This window comes from Mercenaria mercenaria, chromosome 3, assembly GCF_021730395.1.
Source record: "Mercenaria mercenaria strain notata chromosome 3, MADL_Memer_1, whole genome shotgun sequence".
Taxonomy (NCBI): domain Eukaryota; kingdom Metazoa; phylum Mollusca; class Bivalvia; order Venerida; family Veneridae; genus Mercenaria; species Mercenaria mercenaria.
The window spans coordinates 7,003,002-7,024,207 of record NC_069363.1 but is presented as its reverse complement, the minus strand read 5'-3'; the positions used below and the strand labels follow the sequence as shown (position 1 = coordinate 7,024,207).

Here is a 21,206-nt window from a genome sequence, read left to right as displayed (position 1 = left end):
CCCTGTGACATCCGTTCAACTATCTCTATCATTTCAGTGTATCTTTGAGATCCAGTTATTAAACTTTCAGAGAGAGAAAATATAGCTTCTCTGGTCCCAGTCTGTTAAAACGACTAAAATATCCCTGCTGATTTGTCAGACATGATAACACAGATTTGAGTATATATGCAAATGTTGAACCAGTACGAATATGTAGTACAATTGAGGTGTGTATATAAATAACTGGGAAATTACTGGGTTAGTGGACTTACTGTGGAATGTGCACGCTCGTCTGTACTGCTAGGCGCTTTGCCGTAACTGCTGGTGTATTATGGCTGTGATTAGCTGTGATTAGCTATATATATGTATATGAATTTTGGTATACACAAGCGGTTAAACTATTCATTGCAGATGCGAAATCAAATTTCTTTTAAATTTAAGAGACAGAGACTTGGAATTCGATCCTGTCGTGCGGCCATAATCTCTATGACGATTTAATAGAAAACTAGTTAGTTATCTGAGGGTATTGTCAATTCAACTGAATTGAATTTCGTTCAGACAAAAGAGGTAAATGTCAGAAGTATCATGCAGCAGCAAACAAACAATAATTTAGACATAACATAAACTTGTCAGATCGTATGGCTGGGGACGAGCCATCACAGTAACAATGCACTTATAATTCACAGAAAAGTAATCCACCTTTTACTTCTATGGGACATAAAGTAATACTGACATCCTATTTATTTGGTAAATAACATCTGTGAAATACAGTATATCTCATTTGCATGTGGATGATTAAAACGGTAGATTGTTGTCAGTTCCATGGAAGTGAAAAGTTTGATTGGACTAATGGTTCAACCGACATGTATCGCATCATATAATATGTAGCAAAATTAGATATATGTCACATAGCATCTATAAATGTAGAAGGTCGGTGGTTCTACTCAGGTGCCCGCTCGTGATGAAATTATGCACGTAGGGGCACCTGGGGTCTTCCTCCACCATTAAAAGCTGGAAAGTCGCCATATGACCTAAAATTGTGTCGCTGCGACGTTAAACCCAACAAAATAAATAAATATAAATGTAGAATTATATCTTTTTTCTACTTTAAAGGTGATTTTAAAATTGAAAGAAAAGTACATAATAATACCCTTTCATATATATCTGCACTATTACCGGTATTTTGAACATACAAGAGTACAAAATATATATTTTACTTTTTAAAACGGAAATGAATGTTAAACTACTATAAAGAAACCCTTAAAAAGTATGGAATTCAGATATCTAGAACAAGTCTTTGCTTAACAACATTAAAAAAGACGACAATGTTTCTCTCTATCCTGTATTATATGAATAAATACTGGTACTAATTAAAATATAAGATTTAAAGTCACCCAAAAATAGGTTGAATGTGCGCTTACGTCAGTCAAACTATTATATTACTTTCCTGAGAGGATGATGCACAATGTTTATTACACCGCTAATTTCCGTTGGCCGGCCACCAAACAGACAATTTATAGCTTACTTCAATAAACGAAATAGAAGACGGAAAGATGTTCAAAAAATAACTGTCTATTATTTGTCGCGGTAATTAATATCTTGATATCTCTTAAATGTCTCTTGACATACTGTTGGTCACCTCCATATGTACGACAATGGAAAGTAATTGCTAATTATTGGGCTCGAATATCTTGTACAAATAGTTCTAGACTGAATAAACGGATAGCACTCTGGGCGAGCTCCAGAACTGATAGAATTAAAAATTGGTACTTTATTGTTAGAAAGCAATTGATAGATATTGGTCTTGAAACGTATACTGATATTGGCAGGCCTTTACCTAAAGGGTTACTTGTTAAGTCAGTTGAGCAGTGTTTGTTAGACCAGTTTAAAAATGAGTGGTTGTTGAAAATCAATTCTGTCACTGGCCCCTCGCGAAGGGGAGGTAATAAGCTTAGAACATATTGTACCTTTAAACAAGTGTATGGGGTGGAGAAATATTGTACTATTCTTTTGCCTTTAAAACATCGTTCAGCCTTTTGTAAATTTAGATGTGGTGTGGCACCAATCAGACTTGAGACCGGAAGATATGAAGGTTTATCTGTAGATCAGCGCTTGTGCCCATTTTGTCAGATTTTAGAAGATGAGAGACATGTTATTCTAGAATGTTCACTATATGAAGACTTAAGATTGATTATGTTTGAAAAAGCGAATGAAGTAGTTCCAGGTTTTCAAGCCCTACATTATGAAGAAAAACTTGTTGCACTTTTTACAAATAAATCTTTGATAAGAATTAGTGCCAAAACCTGCTTTTCAATTTTACAGAGACGAAATTTTTTTATGTGTAAATGAGCCACAATTTAGATATTGTGTTTTAAGTGTTTATATGTATAAACAGTAGAAGTTCATGTATAATAACAAACATATTTAGTACAAAAAAAAAATAATCACACATTATACAAGATGAACTGCAAAAAGGATATTCTGCTCCCCATAAATCTCAAACGTGTGTAAATAACATAGTTTTTCTTTTAAAATAATGGTATAGATTTTACATAATTTAGTAGATATTAGTAATGCAATACTGTCTTACTTAATAATTTGTTTTATAAGAGTGCATGCAGGCTGTGCTAATCAGTTCATTTTAGGCCTGGTCTAAAATGATAAAAGTCTTAAGACGTTTCTTAATATGGCAATAGTCTTCGTCTTTTTTTTTTTTTTTTTTTTTTTTTTTTTTTTTTTTTCAACTCAGTGTTTTAATGTACTGTACCTTTTTATGGCAGTTTTTAACCATGAAACCAATGGTAGGATTAACACAGCTTGCCTGACTTTTAATAATGTAAGATCACTGATCTTATAGTGTTGCAACGTGGGACGGGGTTTTGAGGTGTGTTGCCATGGGGTTATGCTTCTGTTGATGGAAGGGCATAGCAAAAACAGTTGCTGTGCGCTTTCATCGATAGTCGCTGTACTGTGTGGTCGGGTGTCATTGGGGGTTGCTTGACGTTGCAACGTATTAAGATACTCTGCCAGTGCTATTGTTGTATAGTTAAAATGTGATATGATATTTGTATAGTCTCTTATAATTCATTTATATGAACGGCCATTTACATGTAGTTTTACTGGTTTTTATATGTATATTTATGTAAATGTAAATGGAAGAGACTCGAATAAACTAATAAACCATACTAATACATCAGTTTGTAAAGTTGAATAAAATGAAGATATCGGTCGTATCAAATTGTATATTTCCACTGACGGAAAAGTAAATCCGCATAGCAAAAAAATGGAATGTGACACAAGTAAAGTTTTTCAGTAATATTAAATTTTGATATGTTATCTTCATGCTGTTACAGAAATTTTGTTAATTTCCTATTTTCCTATCGGAGAAATACAATTTATTCTATATACTAAGTTCAAAATTTTTCAACTTTTGAAAATAAACATATCTTCTTTAATTGATCTCAACTCCAACATTTTATGTCCGATCTTGTATTATTATTTGTACAATACTACAAACAAATAAGTTCTAAAAATATCGCAATATATGTGTGCTTTTAAGTCTACAAGTTGCCTACCCCTATAAACTTTTGTGAAAAATAACAATTCCTCCAAAAATAATTGAATAACGGTAATTTTGCACCGAATTCTTTTTAACGCATTTAGCAGTAAAACCCAAAATATGATTATAGGTAGTTTTTCAATAAATAGCACGGGTCATTCTTAATGTATTTTATTTCTCAGTAAAATAATATAGCTGTTTGCTTAACAGGAACGAACTTTCTTTACACCATTTGTTAGTATGTTATTACCAAATTACTAGTTCCTGTAAGTCAAGTAAATGATACATCAGCTTGTAGTTGAGGTAGAAAAGAGTGGATTCTAAAATGAATTGACACTACATTATTAATTATTGGTACATGTTTTGCTGCAAATGTTAGTAATTTAAACTTCACAGTCGATAATTGATAATTCGAGCTGGAGACGGCATCCAATTCAGTATCGAAATCATGATCTTATCATTATAACTATTTATCGTCAAGAAATCTACAGAACAATTTGTAAACAATTTATATTTGGGGCAACCCGGCAAAACCTGGTATCCTTACATAAGTGGTCTCTTTATACAACATATTATTTCTTTGACAACACAAACGGTCCCTTAATGTGGCATCTTGATCGGCGTGTTCTCCCCAGCAAGGGTAACTTCATTAATATACCAGTAGAGGGTGATATTGAAAATCATAATTTCATCCATTTTTGATGATAATTCACCTTAATCTAAACATACTTTTAAAAATCCTTGAAAACAATGTTGCTTTTAGTAAACAAATTTTCTCGCAAAGAAAATGGTATTTCATCATTTGATAGTAAACAAGTTATATCATAGGACGAGTCATTTTTAGTATCACTAGCAACTCTATCCCCGCTTTTGTTAACAATTTGTCCTTGGTGACTCAGGAATGCCTGATATAAATAGGAGTATGTGCTTTCTTTGTAAATTACATACACCTGTTACGTAAAAAGTCAATGGCTTATACAGAATATTGCACGCAGTAATACTATTGCAACCCTTTTTTAACGTTTGTATGTTTACAATTCAGAATGTGTTACCACAATGTTAATGGAATTGGTGCAGCAGCATCCGAAATAGATATGATGTGCATGTTTTAGCGAAATTTAATTTGCAGATGCAAGACCTTGCATTTGCAATTAGTTTCTTTGCAGCATGGTTACGGCTCCGTCTTGATGTTACGGTGCTCAAAAGTTATACACTACGCTAATCATGCATTTATGAATATCCTCGAACATAGTAAATGCATATCCAGTAGTAAAATGCAATACTCGTTAATTAGGTGCGAAAGTTCCATAGCCATTGTGCAAATGTCCAATATGACGAAATAATTTATGTATGAAGAACTGATTCCAATGTCTCACCTTGGCCGGTAAAATGTACTGATTCTACTAGAACTGCCTACCTCTTTTGACAAATTTATATTATCAGTTACTGGCAAACTGCGTTATGCATATCGAGCAATATTATCGCAAATTAAAACAAATGATATCTTGGTATAATAACAGACACCTATGTAGCTCTGCCTTTTCAAATATTTATTTTCACTAACAACCAGGTTTTGTGCTAACTTGTGTTTTCTTACGACCAGATGTGATGTAAATATGTTTTCTACAACATTTATGAGAATTGTTTTTTCATGAATGTAGCTGCAAAGTAACAATTCGTGTGTTAACAAAAATGAACAACAAACTAAAAACGCCACGATGACGCTTATTTCGTCACAACCTCATTGTTAAGTGTTCATTTAGCAAGGCTGTTACTTTAGAGGTTAGTAAAATGTATTGATTCTGAATAAGAATGTAGCATGAATCAAATTATGTATGCCTGGCGAGTGACACCTTCAAGTAAAATGAATAAACCTGTGAACAAGAAATATTTTTAAACAAGAGCTGTTTCCATAGGATGACACATGACCCCGATGGCACTTTGAATGAATAGTTATGGCCGATGTTAGAGTTTAGGACCTTTGACCTACGGACCTGGGTCTTGCGCGTGACACGTCGTCTTACTGTGCCACACATTCATGCGTAGTTATTTTAAAATCCATGCATGAATGACAAAGATATGGACCGGACATGCCCATCAATGCACTATCATGAAATATGACCTTTAACGTCTAAGTGTGACCTTGACCTTTGAGCTACGGACCTGGGTCTTGCGCGCGACACGTCGTCTTACTGTGGTACACATTCATGCCCAATAATTTTAAAATCCATGCATGAATGACAAAGATATGGACCAGACACGCCCATCAATGCACTTTCATGAAAAAAGACTTTTAACGACTAAATGTAACCTTGACCTTTAAGCTACGGACCTGGGTCTTGCACGCGACACGTCGTCTTTCTGTGGTACACATTCATGCTAAGTTATTTGAAAATCCATCCATTGATGACAAAGATATGGACCGGACACGCCCATCAATGCACTATCATGAAAAATGACCTTTAACGTCTAAGTGTGACCTTGACCTTTGAGCTACGGACCTGGGTCTTGCGCGCGACACGTCGTCTTACTGTGGTACACACTCTTGCCAAGTTATTTGAAAATCCATGCATTGATGACAAAAATATGGACCGGACACGGAAATTGCGGACAGACCGACAGACTGACATACGGTTCAAAAACTATATGCCTCCCTTCGGGGGCATAAAAAGATGGTCGGCGTGATGTAACTGAAGCACAAGTTATATATGGGCAGAAACCTGTATTTTTAAATATTTTGGCAATGTTGAAAGGGGCCTCTGTGAAGTTTTGTATAAATGAGGACAGTAGTTCTGAAGAAGACTGTGTTTAGAAATTGTGGAGGGACACACGACGGACACCAAACAATCACAAAAGCTCACTTTGAGCCTTTGGTGCTTAAAAGATGGTAACAGGAAGCAAACAATATTGAAATACGTTCTATACTTTATTTCTGGAATTGTCGGAAGCAACATGAACCCTTACCCTACTTCAGCTTATTATCAAATTTGTCTATCATTCAGAATATGTACAGTACTGTTTTCACCGAAAAGATTAATTTAAAATTTAGAGTCTAAAATTTAACAATATCGGACATGTTGTTGCAGGTTAGTAATGATTTACACTGGTTAGATATTGTTGCTGTAATGCAGGGTAAGAGTTAATGACTGTATAAAACAAATAACCTATTTGTAAAAACAAAACTTAAGGAAAGGAAACTTAACAAAACAGATATAACTTAACAAGAAAACTTAACAAAACAGAAATATGTCCGGATGAGCAGATGAAATATTTGGTTACGCACACCTGTTCAAGAGGTACGCATACAACCCGATGATGCTGTACTTATAGAGGTTATAGATGACGAACGCGTTGTCATTTCACTAAGTGTCACACATGACTCGGAATGAAGCATTTTCAGCCTTTCCTCCAATCAGCGCCACTCTTACAAAATCTCTCATTATGGCTGAAAATACCGAGAATACCTTACCAAGCAATCCGATTGGTACATTATTCAGGCGGCATAGGGTCATACGAGGTCATAAAATCGTGCTTAATACGACACGCCGAAAAAAGCGTTTGTGAATGATTATCAAACATTAATCAAATTTTGTATGCCTGACGGGTGATGTCTTAAAGAAAACTGCATGAATAATCCTTTGTAAAAACGCCTGAGAATGATTAACAGAGAAACGTTCTGACATACTGACATAACCGAAGCGCTGTAAATGACGCTTATTGTAGAACTCTAAAATTTTTGTTAACAAAAAAAAAAAAACAACAAGAAAAACAGAAAGTCCAAGGTCGGAATCATGAAACTCAAGAATGAGAATCATTGGGAAAATCTAAATGCATTAATAGAAAAACTTTTAGTTGCCTGATTGTTACTTATACACTTTCCATTTAAGATCATTTTATCTTTTAGATAATATAACTTCTTCGGACAAGATCAATTTTCACTGATTTCTCTTGTTACTTGCTGTTTGGGTCTGCTACTCACGGTTATGTTGTTTTGCTTCTGTTTCAACTGTTGTTGCCGCTGCTGATAATGGTTATGGTATCACTCCAATTATTATTTCTATTGTCTTATTTTATATTATTAATTTCATTTTGATTAAAACTATAACAATGAAAAACATAATGACAGTATATTACACTTTTCGAAAAACAAAAGTGCAGAACTTACTTTGAATTTCGTGTCAGTTTTGTTCAAGAAAAGAGCTATAAACAGGATATAAGAATATTTTTGCTACATTTTCATTTGTTTAAGACATGTTCTTTTCGTTTTTTATACACATTTTAAATTTAATGCGATCCTTTTAAGGCTAGGTAAATGCTGGTAACGCGTTTGCTGTACTTTTCCCAGTAGCATCCTTGTCTTTTCAAATTTATCGCGGAATTTCAGGAGAATTTTAAACAATTTATGTTCACAATGGTGCAGTTTTGTTAATGAATTAAACACCAGCTGATGGTAATCTGGGGTATATTCTGCTTCATAGTCGTTATACTGAGTCCAACTGAAAACTCCCTTGACAAAGATTAAGTTTTTGTCGCTTTGAAGAACTGAAGAAATCATTTTAACATTATCACATGAAATGAAACAATTCATTAGATCAGTCTAAAAGCATTACTTCAAAGTGCTACTGCGGTATAAACATAGTAGTACTTGTTCGATGGTTTACAGGTAATAAATACGTGATTCGATAAGCACTCTACTATAATGTTTTACTTCTGAATCCTTTACGTAATGGACGGATAGAGCTGATTTTTGTCCAATAACTTGGCAATGCAAAGTTATGCTTGCTTCTGTCCTGACTATCTTACATCAGTAATTGACTCTATTTTAGTACTTTTGTATGTTTTAGTTTTAGTTTATACACTTGCATATTCTATCACTATTGTAAGAGTTTAGCTTACCGAGTAAGAATTGGTTCCCATTAAATAAACAATTACATATTCGTATAAAGACGAATCAATGCTATTTGCCAAAAGAATACAGATGAGCCGCAGTGCTGGTTCAGTACTGCAAAGGATGAGCTACAGGTAAGTACATGAACGAAAGTTTGTCATTTTCCTTGCATAGCTGCATGAAATGGTCATATTCACCAAGTGTTCTGAATTATCAATGAATAGCAAAATATTTTATTACGAAAATATATCCTTTGTTGCAAATCTAAAGCATAATTTGATTCCCTTTCTTATACTTTCATTTTCATTATCTTCAAATATGCTCTGTTATTACTTTATTTTGCTGAGACAATAGTTTTTTTTCAAAAGTTCTGTATACTAGTATTACGACTCATGTACATCGATTTCAGCTTTGAAAATTCTTACGTGGAAATAACATTTTAGGTCTCTGTGATCGAAACACAAATGTCACAAGTGGAGCCTATGTGTCTAAGTCAATTCGTCCGTTGATTATGTCAATCACAGAAAATAAGTGATAAAACTGTAGCACTGGTTAATTTGTTAACAACTGACCGCATTTATGTGAGTGGCCTCAGTCATATCAATTTGTTTACAAAATGAAAACAATTGTTAAAATCATACGACTGTATTATTGTTTCCCTTTTGTCATGTCTGTTTTAAACTATTTCATTGGTATGACAAAATAGAAAAAGTGGAAACTCCAAAGGTCGCTCAATACAACAAAAACGAAAATGTTGCAGGCTCGGTTTGATTGAGCCTGTTCATGGACGGTAGTTAAAATGCAGCCATCCAACTTACGTTTTCATTATTTCTAATGCATCATGAGAACTCAGGGATATATCGGATAATTCTGTTTCCACAAATGTTTTAATGAGTCTCAAAAAAGTAAAAAGTATGTACAAAATTGACACTGCTTGGTTTATCTTGATCAATTGTCTATTTCTAGGTCAAACATCTTTTTAGTATGATAATGAACTATAATCACATCTAAACAGATCTAAACTTTCAATCAACTCTAATCGAGTGTGCTCAGACCAAATATGAATGGTTGATTAATGGCAAGCAAATGATATTTTCGCGTACGACTAATAGAAGTGTAAAAAGTAAATTTTGAAAAGAATGTATATAACAGCCTCATTCAAACAATGATATTTACAGTACGAAGTTCTCATGTATGAAACATGCCATTTCTTAATTTGATAAGCAATATTTAGAATCACAGAATAGAACGCAACGTGAATTTATTAAATGTGCAACATCCTTCACGTCCCTAGCATTGGTTTAATCGAAATTCTGTTCTGGTAAAACTGAACGTACTCAATAATCCCAAAGGACCAGAAGATATTGCATCTCTTAACCCAAGTACGGGTAGACATTTTAAAGTCGCTACAGGGCACTTTAAGACTTTGTGACATCTATTTAGATCTGTAGGAAGATCCTTATAACAACAGACTAAAGACTGAATCTGTTATGGGAAGTAATGACATGTGCAACACATCTCACATCACTTAGGCTTGGACGGAATTCTATATAAGCAAAATATTCTCAAGAAACTTTTACTTTAAAAACTCCACTTCTATTGTCATCATCTTTTTTTACAGTGAATACCATACTTTGTAAATTTCCGGAGAGCTGATGTCTTCCAATTCGCCGTGTTTTCTTACTTGCTTTAGGAATATTAATGACAAGATTTTCCAATTTCTTTACAATGTTTATCTGTCAAAACAATACAATCGTTTTTTTTTTTTTCAACTAACTAGAAGCCTCTCTTGTATGAGTTTAAAGTGATAAACAATTTTGCACATTCGAATGACGTTCTGTCTTCAAAGCAAATAGACGAAATGCTCGCCGCCAGGTCCGCCTTATTAGCTTCTGGCGAATGATCTCAATTGAAACAATACTCGGGCTCGTTATCACTAATAAGACAGAAATAACAGTATGAACTGGTTATATTATTACAAACACTAAAGCCACTGTTGAGAACATTTTGGCCATTGACGAGTCTGGTATGGCTGATATAAAAACGATTATGTATCTTTCAATAACAATGTTTTTTTCTGTATTTGTAAGCCCGTTATGCAAAATAAAAAATATGTTTTGAATTAACTGATCGTTTTCAGCAAACAAACTGTGTTTTATTTCTATGTTAATTTACTTCTGCGCATCAACATTCTATTTCCGTACTAGGAATGGTGGTGTCTATGCTTTGGTAAAATTCAATTTGCACTTGCAAGACCTTGCATTTGGTGAAATTCAATTAGCAGATGCAAGACCTTGCATTTTGCATAAGTGCCTTTAAAAAAATTTAAAATAAGATTACGGCTCTATTAGAACTTGTTTCTTTTATGGTGCACATACAATATTCATTGTATTAGTCATGTCGTTCATCACATCGTCTAAGACTGTTATGCCTTAGAAACAATTAATGTATAGAAAACAGCTGGCCAAATGTATACAGAAATAAAAAGAGAGTGTACTTGTTTCAGAGTTTTTTATACAAACGTTTGTTCTAACATTCTCTTTTAATTTACTCGGTTTAAATGTCAGTACTTTTTGTGTGTGTCACGCTGATGTCACACCGACACAATTATAGGTCATTTGGCGATTTTCCAGCTTTTGATGGTGGAGGAAGACCCCAGGTGTCCCCTATTGTATCATGGATAGAACCACAAACTTTCTGTAAGCTAGCTAGATGGCCTCTACACATGAAAAAGCATGGCTCGAATCTACAACGATGAGGGGCAAGTGATTCAAAGTCAGTGACCTTAACCACTCCGCTACAGAGGCCCCTTTAAATATCAGTGCGAATTTAATGAAATACTGTCACACTGTTGCAAAAATATAAAATATAGTATTATTAAGACATGGACAGGAATCATAATTGCGTAGTAATAAAATAAAAAGAACATAGGCCTTATTGTTTAACTACATTTTAGCATTCTGTCCATTGGTTGTTACAATTCACGTTCTGACTGGATAGCGAAGCAAAACGAAATATAGAAGATTATTTATAAACTAGTATCAATCAACTTGCATAGAATTATAAGATAATAAAAAAATATTCATTAATTGTTCCACTGATATGACATTTAACTTATGTGTGACGTCACGTCGTTATTATGTCATGACCTTATGAATATCGTCATACAACAGGAAAAATGTAGCAACATAAGTGGATTATAAAACCATTGGAACTCACAGAATAATCTTTAGTTACCTAGTTATTACTTCTACTTTTCGCATATGCATTGTATATTACATGTAAATAAAATGTTGTGCTGTGATCAAATAAATATTAAATTGTTGCCATTGTTCCACAATAACGCTGTTTTTGATTCTCGGATACTGCAGCTTTATTACACTTTAAACTATGGCATTTCTAGGAAGAACGTTGTGTGTAAGAATATCAGATTAAGATATAAATCAAATAGTTAGTTTACAATGATTTCAGTATTGAATCGAAAATAAAATTGAACGAAAACTGATATTGCCTGATAATTCGACACAACATCTATTTTGCTGTAGACAAAAAAAAAAGAAGTAAGTGTCTTCAGAATAGTGCTATAAAATATTTCTCATCTAAAATCAGTAATTTATATAACACGAAATCTTAATATGCAGGGGATAATAATGATAATAATGTTGTTGCTGATGAAAATAATTGATAAGTATAATCATTGTTATTATTAGTAATTATATTATAAATTGTTTTACAGATATTATATTGATAAAACAGTATGCGTGAGGATACTGATAATATGAGCCGCGCCATGAGAAAAACAACATAGTGCATTTGCCATCAGCATGGATCTATGCTGTTCGCTTTCAAAGCCTATTGCAATCAGAGAAACTGTTAGCGAACAGCATGGATCCTGACCAGACTGCGCGAATGCGCAGGCTGGTCTGGATCCATGCTGGTCGCAAACGCACTATGTTGGTTTTCTCATGGCGCGGCTCAATTATTATATTACATTACGCAAAACACAATACAATATAGAAACATGTTTTGTATTTTGTGTCAGTGTTGCTCTGACGTTTGAAGGATTTTGTTTTGAAAATTGACTGAAAGAAATAAACATTTTGGTACCATCAAGTCTGCCAATACACATACACTAATGTATATTTCCTTCTGCTTTTGATTATGTTTTGTTTTAACTTCTTTATTTTCATTTTGTAATCTGTTCATACATTGGTCATTCGCTTATTGTCACAGTCTCTGTAAGATCGTGTATTTTTACATTTGCCAGGGATTTATAGGAGAATTTGAAATAATAAAAGTTCATAAAAGTGCGGTTTTATAGAATTAATTTACACCAACTGACAATATGCCGGATAATATATTACCCAAACGTTGATTTACTGAATTCTTTATAAAAACCCCATTGCTTCTGTCGCTTTGAAGAATGGAGAAATTACTTTTACTTTATAACACTGAACCAAAAGAATCATTTAGAAATGATTTCTTCTCTGATAAAAATACCAGGGTTGTTCAATGAATACGAAGACTGTCTCTACAACTCTGGCCCCTTTATGTGCAATTTAGTATAACTGGTACTCATTTAACCAGTAACGGATCCACTCGCAACTGTTATTATTAAAACGTAAAAAAAAGTTATACAGTACAAATCTAGAGGAATAGCAACGCTAACGGCCGAGTCGAGATTTCGACGTGTTGAATGCAAAAAAAACATCAGTAACTGCAAATAAAATTACTAAACTGTTTGCAAAATGATCACATCAACATAGGGAATACCGGTATATATTTATAATATTAAGGTAATGTCTCTAAGAAATATAAAGTAAATTTTCTGCCAGGGCAGTCGTCATTACCCTCACATAAAATGACGTCACCAAAACATCTAAAACATCTAGGTAAAAGACTAAAACGTTCAAGTACGAGAACTTGCAGAAACAACAACAGAAACGCTCTGGTCAGATCGCTCTGTGTCTGTAAGAGTAGAAGATGAATTTGGTGCCCTGAGTGGCTGTCGTCTTTGCGCTATGTAAAGCGCCTCTGAACGTGTTTATCATGAAAAGGGCGCTATATAAATCTGGTATAATGTAAATATGATATAATTTACATGGTAATATTTTAAGATTAGTACAGACGTAGAAGAGACACATAAAATGTTCTTGCATACCAGACGGGGATTTCCGGTAATTTTACCGGTGCTGGAAAAATCCATCTTACACCCCGGGGTGTAAGATGACTCTCGTGCTTTAAATGACGTATTACGAACTAAATATATGTAGAAGATTTATGTAGTTATTTATATTTCATTTCGAAAAACGGATTAAAAATCCAGTACCTTGACAGTTCCTCTTTGTTCCTGATAGAATATTTCTCGCTTCAAAATACGTTATTTTATCAAAAATTCATAACGTTACGCTGCAACTGATTAAACAAAACCGGAACTAAACATTGTTATTTGTCTTTGAAACGTCATGACGTCTTTCCTGTTTACGTACGTTGCTTTCTCGCGCTTTGTTCACATGCGCTGCTATAAGAAATAGTTCTAAAAAGAAAGCCGTTCGACTGATTTTATTTTTATTATTATATCTTGATATCGGTATGCAAGAAAAAGATTCTGTCACTGGTTATAGGTGCAGCTGGGAATATCCGGCCCTCGGGTAACTGTTTAGGCGGTAACTCGGTAGGAACCTCGTTACCGCCTAAACAGTTACCCTCGAGGCCGGAAATTCCCATCTGCACCTATAACCAGTGAAAGAATCTTATAATACAAACTATACGTCGTTACTGGCTACTTTTGAAGTTCAATTATGACTATAATATAATTCCGCTTAAGTCGGTGGTGGTGGGCATGGGGGTGTTGCACATTTCATTCTCTCATTCAGTCCAAGTATGTTGTTAAATTGCTTAGTTGCGTTCTATGCTTCCAAACGATCTTTTTGCAGATTGTATTATTGCTGGTTTCCGTTGGCCAGCCACGAAGGACTCAACGTATAACATACTCTCTATACGTTAATTGGCAGCTAAAGAGTCTAATGGTTAAAAAATAAATATTCATTATATTTTGTACACTAAAACACTGTGCTTATTTGACAAATAAAAAAGACCAATGGAATAAATCTTGAGATCTCTTGAAATAAATATGTAAAGACAGACTTGTTCGAGAGACCACTTCTATTAAGAGACCACTTGTAATAAGAGACAACATTTTAGTTCATTGAACAAATTATATTTATTTAGAGACCATTTGTGACACCCTTTTTTGCCTTCCATTAGGTGGGCTTTTAATGTAAGTAGTTCTGTAATGAGCTGTTGTTCACTTGCCCACGTGTAAGCTTTAAAAAAATAAAAACTCCCGTCATACATGTATATAATAGTAGGCTATAGTATATTTTTAATAACGCAAATTGCACTATAAAAATAAACGTTTCACAAATCTAGTCAAAGTAACTGTTGCCAAATACCTTAAATTTAAATTGTGTAATAAGAATTGTAACGACATTCAGCAAATTACATTTGCAACAAGAAGGTGTTTTTGTCACAAAAACATGTCTCCCCCCTATGTATTCTAAGGATGGAAGAGGAAATCTGTCCAGCAGTTTGACCTGCGATAGCCAGATAAGATTTTTCTATTTTTAGTTCTGGTGGCTATTTTGTGCAGCGAAGCGGAACGTACCAGCGATATGCACAACTGAGCTTGGCACTGATCACTCCTGTGAAGTTTCGTCGAAATCCAGCCAGCAGTTCGACCTGTGAAAGCCGGACAAGATTTTTCTTACCTTAGCTCTGGCGACCATTTTGTGCAGCGAAGCGGAACGTGTCTGCGATATTCACAGCTAGGCTTGGGATTGATCACTCCTGTGAAATTTCGTCGAAATCTGTCCAGCGGTTTGACCTGTGAAAACCGGACAAGATTTTTATATTTTTACCTCTGGTGGCTATTTTGTGCAGCGAAGCGGAACGTGCCAATGACATGCACAACAAGGTATGGTACTGATCACTCCTGTGACGTTTCGTCGAAATCCAGCCAGCAGTTTGACCTGTGAAAGCCGAACAAGATTTTCTTTAGCTCTGGCGGCCAATTTGTGCAGCGAAACGGAACTTGTCGGCGATATGCACAACTAGGCTTGGCACTGATCACTCCTGTAAAGTTTCATCGAAATCTGGTCAGCAGCTTGACCTGTGAAAGCCGGACAAGCTGGGGAGACATAATGATCGTCCATTTTTTTATCAAGTTTTGATACCAAATATCGCGTTGAAGACGGCAACCAATACATGTACAAAAACTCTAATGCATAACATTACGCTAATGCTATATTCAATATCTAATTTTAATGAACCTGATTCTAAATTATGTGCATTTACAGCTACTATTTAAAATCTGTATACAAATTTTGCTTTTATAATTTGATATTGATAATGTCATATCAAAGCAAAGGTGCAGCAATACCAGCTAAATTTAATCTAATCACAAACTATCCCCGCTGCCTTTGTCCTTGATGAATCTAGTATGTTTTTAAATGTGTTTAAGAACTAAGAAACTGCGTTTTACGAAGCAAATAATTGCATTTGCTCATAGTTAATCTATTTCCGAAAAAGGACTAATTAGTATGCTTTGGTGAAATTCAATTTGCAGATTTAAGACCTTGCATTTCTCATTACAGTCTCTAACACATGATTACGGCTCCGTCTAGACTTTGGTAATATGCTTTACTTAAACACCATACAAGGCATGCCTTTTATCATATTCTCTTACATAACGATGACGGTAAAGGTCTGGGAATAATAAATGTTTAAAACTTCTAGAAAATACATATAAATGAGCTGATTTTGTGGGGAATGCGAACCACTATAAACATTCATTAATGCATTGTATTTGAAAATGCCGAAATGCATAGGAAAATATTTTAGGACTTCTTAAGGGACAGCGTGATTTGGTTTCCTGTATTTTTTTTTCTTCCTATTATTTGTATAAAAACTATTGCTTCTGGAATATATATTGTTACTCAATAATAGCTCACTTAATCAGTCGTTAAATCTAGTTCCTTACTTACATCAGACTTCCTTCTCTGATTAGCATTATGTGTTGTACTCTGACTTGTCCTTGAGCAGTGCCCCAACGTGTTCCTTTGTTTGTTCGTTTTGTCCTACTTTTTGTTTGTTTTTCTTTGTCCTTGTGCATGCGTACGTGTCTTGTGTCCGTCTGTGCTTACACTGCTAAGGTTTGTGGTCTTGGTAAGCTCCGTGTTTAACGAGGTGAACCTATTGAATATTCATCATTGCCTTTTCCCTTCACCAAGCGCCACGCCCCCTTTTCTATCCCATCCCAATTGCTATATCTTGCATATAAGTAAAATGTACTTGTTGTTAGATTTTTGATACAACCCGTATGCCATATCTCTGGCTGGTTTTGTTGTGCTTCCGAGAAATCTACATTTACCTCTTAAACTTTTGTATTGTACTCAATAACTTGTGAAGATCATATCGTGCCATTATCCACATTAGGTGGGGATTACTTTTATTTACACTGTCCCGTGTCTTTGGAACATGGTGGGGGTAAGAGTGAGGTTGGGTGCGCACCATAAACCGGTTTAAGCTCCCCAGTGGTGTTTTTGCCACTGACCGTTCCAAGGTGGTACCCCACTGTGTTCCTTTATTTGTTTGTTTTGTCCTCGTGTGTTTGCTTTGTATGCGAGTGTGTGTAGTGTGCACATCTGCGTGCTGTGAGTTTCGTTTTGGCTGCGTTTTTGGAACATGGCTTTCCCTGTTTGATATTTATCCTTGTTTTTTTTACAGTATTTTCGAGATACAGCAGCTTTCAAACACATTAAACTATGGAAGATCACTTGTGCAGGATTTAATTCATATGATAAGCTTTCATTTATTTAATTTGTTTAATAGAAATTAAAGTTGACGGGAAATTGAGAGTGCCTGATGCACTGTAAATAAACCAAATTTAATATCTCGGTTTAGCGAAATGGTCAGTAGCTTTTGGAGATTACTATACTTTGGAATGATTCTTATCAAAAATCAGAAGTAAACAAATGACAAGGCAAATGACAATTTCTCAAAGATATTCACATCAACCTTACCAATATAAAGGTGACTTTTGCACTTGGTGTTTTTTTTTTTTTTTTTTTTTTTTTTTTGTTTTTTTTTTTCATCTTTTGACGTTTGAAAAAAAACGATCGTTATAAAGCTATAGAAATGTTAATTGTCCCTGTAATGTCCTATATTTACTTTGTTATCAGCGATTTGAAGCTATTAATGTTCATAAAAGAGCATATTTGTAGAAAAATTCACACCAACTGCAGTAGTTCAGATAATATAATAAAACACTTTCTCGCTTTTTTTTAAGAAATCAAATAGTTGCATTAACTTCGATTAATAAGGAAAACATCAGTTCTCTAGGACAGATATGCAATAATAGATTAAGAGCTTTTTCTCTGAGAATTTATGTATTTCGTCTAAGTTGTCTTGAGTACACCAGAGTATATCTGCTTAAAATTGATTTAGTAATTACAGGAGATCAACCGATTTTATTCAGATTGATTGTGTTTGCTATAATGGTTGCAATAATGTCCCTGAAAAATTTGAACAATCTAAATGAAATTCAATCTTTTTATTCAAAATATCCATAAAGACTTAATTCAAGTAATAACTCAGAAATAAATCGTTTTCTGAAATTGTGTGTATAATTGTATCAATAGTTTATCGTATTTTGAATTCAATTAGGGAGAAAAAGTATTTGTTGGAAGTTCGCCTACATCCCTTAAAAAAAAGTAAGAATTCTTATCCAACTTGCAATGACCGGAAACCAGTTAAACCATAAGGGTTCATCATATATAATTTCCTTTCAGCAGAATAGAAAACTACATTAACAAGGAGAAATAATGTTACTAGTCCCGATCATTGAGTCAGTTACCAACCCTAATGCCCTAACTGTCAGTCAACTGCGTCGCAAAGAACGGCTTTTAGAACTTGGCGTTATATAGGTACTTTAGTCTTTCAGACATGACTGTTAACACGATGATGATTTGATGGCGCATAGACAAATGTTTCCAAACAGCAAATTTTCACTTCTGTATGGTTTTGTTGCAACACATGATATCATATGATTATGAGAATGAGAATGACTTCCTTTCCTTTCATTTTTTTTCTTTCTTCTTTTTTCCACTTATTATTCGTATTTAATCGTTAATTTAAATTACATTACAGTATCTTTTACTGAAATAATGTCTATGAATATTTGAGTTGTTTGTTAAATCTTATCTTTTTTTCAGGAACGGAAATAATATTTCATACATATAAGTGTTAGCACCCCGGCACCCTACCTCTGTATAAACAACATTACCAATAAAAATATTACGGTCATTGGTCGAAACATTATGTGCATTGTGCTGTAATCAATCGTTCCCAACCTATGATCCATATAGCATGTATAGAGTTTATTGTACTGCTTCTGACTACAGAGACAAGTGTTACGTAACTGATCACCGTTTCATAACCTGAAGTGCTGAGAACTGTTGATTTAATATTATCGATCTAATAAACAAGTATAATCTGTAAAAAAGAAACGAGAGAATAAAACCTTCAAAAAGTTTACGTTGAGAGTTTAATTATGTAATTATGTCAACTGAGCTATACTCAGTACTGCTGTTTTACAAATGTGTTGGACTATCGGCATGATCGTAAATGGTATAAAGATTACGTATCTAATGAAATACAAAAGGACATAAAAATATCTGGCCATTATGATTAACACTCGTAAAGTACGGTGATGAGAGACTGTATGAATCGCAAGTTCTAAAACCTCTTCTAATAAAAATATATACCTTGACATTTTAGTTCAGAAGTTTTTCCAAAATCAAATATTAACCGGATAGCAGAAATATTTTTCCGGAACTTAAGATCAAAGAAATTTATGAATAATTCCAAATCTTTCCTGCATTTCGTGTTTTGTTTTTCTGCATCTGTCTAAAAAGTCATTTTGTAACCATCGTATACTTGTTTTAAGTTTGTCGACAATGCCAAAAAACTCCCTTGCAATATATCAGGTGAAACAACAGTTTAAAGCAATTTCTTTTAAAACTGTATGGATAGTCAGTCAATATTTCAGTGTCTCTGTGTACCACTATCAGGTCACTCCTATTAACACGACAAGAGATTGATTACGAAATATTTCATTTGTCTTTCGTCATTATTTACTGTTACATTTAATTCAGTTCCAAATGTGTGTATCAGTATCTCGTGTATAGATAGCTATACATGTAATAAATGATATAGTCTCCAGTAAAAGAGCCATGGATAGAGTAGATTACAAATATAATCGATAAAACATTATTAAACTCTTGGCCTTCTTGTAATTGAAGAACTTACAGTTGTTGGAACTTTTCGTAATAACAGATTTATTTTCCAACACATCGTGTCCAGAATTTATGATTCTCTCTGAAATCGTACAAATACATGAATATAACTTTACACAATAGTTACTGGTCGCTAGGAAGGAATTTCTATAATATCCTCTTTAAGGTCAAAGAAGGTCAATAATAGAAATCTATTAATATTGTAAATCTTCATTTTTTTATATTTCTTATTAACTCCTGATTCTCTTTTAAAGCATTCAGAAAGAATAAAGAGAAAACCCTAATTGTAGTATATTATTGTTGTTTTTAAAGCGATTAGAGTAAACAGAAACCATTCTGTAATATGAGTGTACGCAGAGTAATGAATGGAAACACACAGATATTTTAATTAAGTTAAAATCTGAGAAGATTCTTAAAGCGTTTAATAATTACATTTCGCGTCAAACAAGCCAACTCCCTAAATCATTTATCTAAAAATTTGTAATATCAAATTGCACTCGGCTCATATGATAGAATACATATGGGAATCATAACGTTTTGCAACAGAGCTTTCGCACTGTATTGTGTTTTATTGAGAAAGTCACGTGTCAATATTAGTTTATATCAAATATGCACAGAAGACAAAAATACATGCAAACAGTGGCACAGAGCCTCACGTTTAGAAATACAGTCATTAATACAATTTTATCCAAATTACTCTTGACAGTTTACTTCACAGTATAGAGCTGTGGGACACAATGGTCTAGTTACAGCACTTATAGTAGACACTCCGTCTCATGATGGTGTACAATTGTGCGAAGTTACATCAAAATCCCTCAATGCATGAAGAAGAAATGCTCTGGACAAAGTCATTTTTGTATCTGACCTTTGGCCTCTAAGTGTGACCTTGACCTTAGATCTAGGCACCTGGTTCTTGCACATGACACTCCGTCTCGTGGTGGTGAACATTTGTGCCAAGTTATATCAAAATCCCTCCATGCATGAAGAAGAAATGCTCCGAACAAAGTTTTCATTCTTGTATCCTTTGACCTCTAAGTGTGACCTTGACCTTAGACCTAGGGACCTGGTTCTTGCACATGACACTCCGTCTTATGATGGTGAACAATTGTGCAAAGTTACATCAAAATCCCTCATGCATGAAGAAGATATGCTCCGGACAAAGTCATTCTTGAATTTAACCTTTGACCTTTAAGTGTGACTTGACCTTAGATCTAGGGACCTGGTTCTTGCGCAATGCACTCCGTCTCATTATGGTGAACAATTGTGCCAAATTTCATCAAAATCCCTCCATGCATGAAGAAGATATGCTCCGGAAAATGTCTGTGAACGCCGCCCGCCCGCCCATCCGCCCACCCAACCGCCCACCAGGGGCGTTCTCATAATACGTCCCGTTTTTCAAACGGGCGTATAAAAATGGAGCTTT

The 21,206-nt window shown here is 34.3% G+C and overlaps 1 protein-coding gene across 2 annotated transcripts in view; it reads right to left on the bottom strand.

Moving 5' to 3' along the window:
- The window catches only part of LOC123525470 (glutamate receptor ionotropic, NMDA 3A-like), a 293,441-nt gene that overhangs the window by 223,374 nt on the left and 48,861 nt on the right, over positions 1–21,206 (bottom strand). The gene's annotated exons all lie outside the window — the stretch shown is intronic.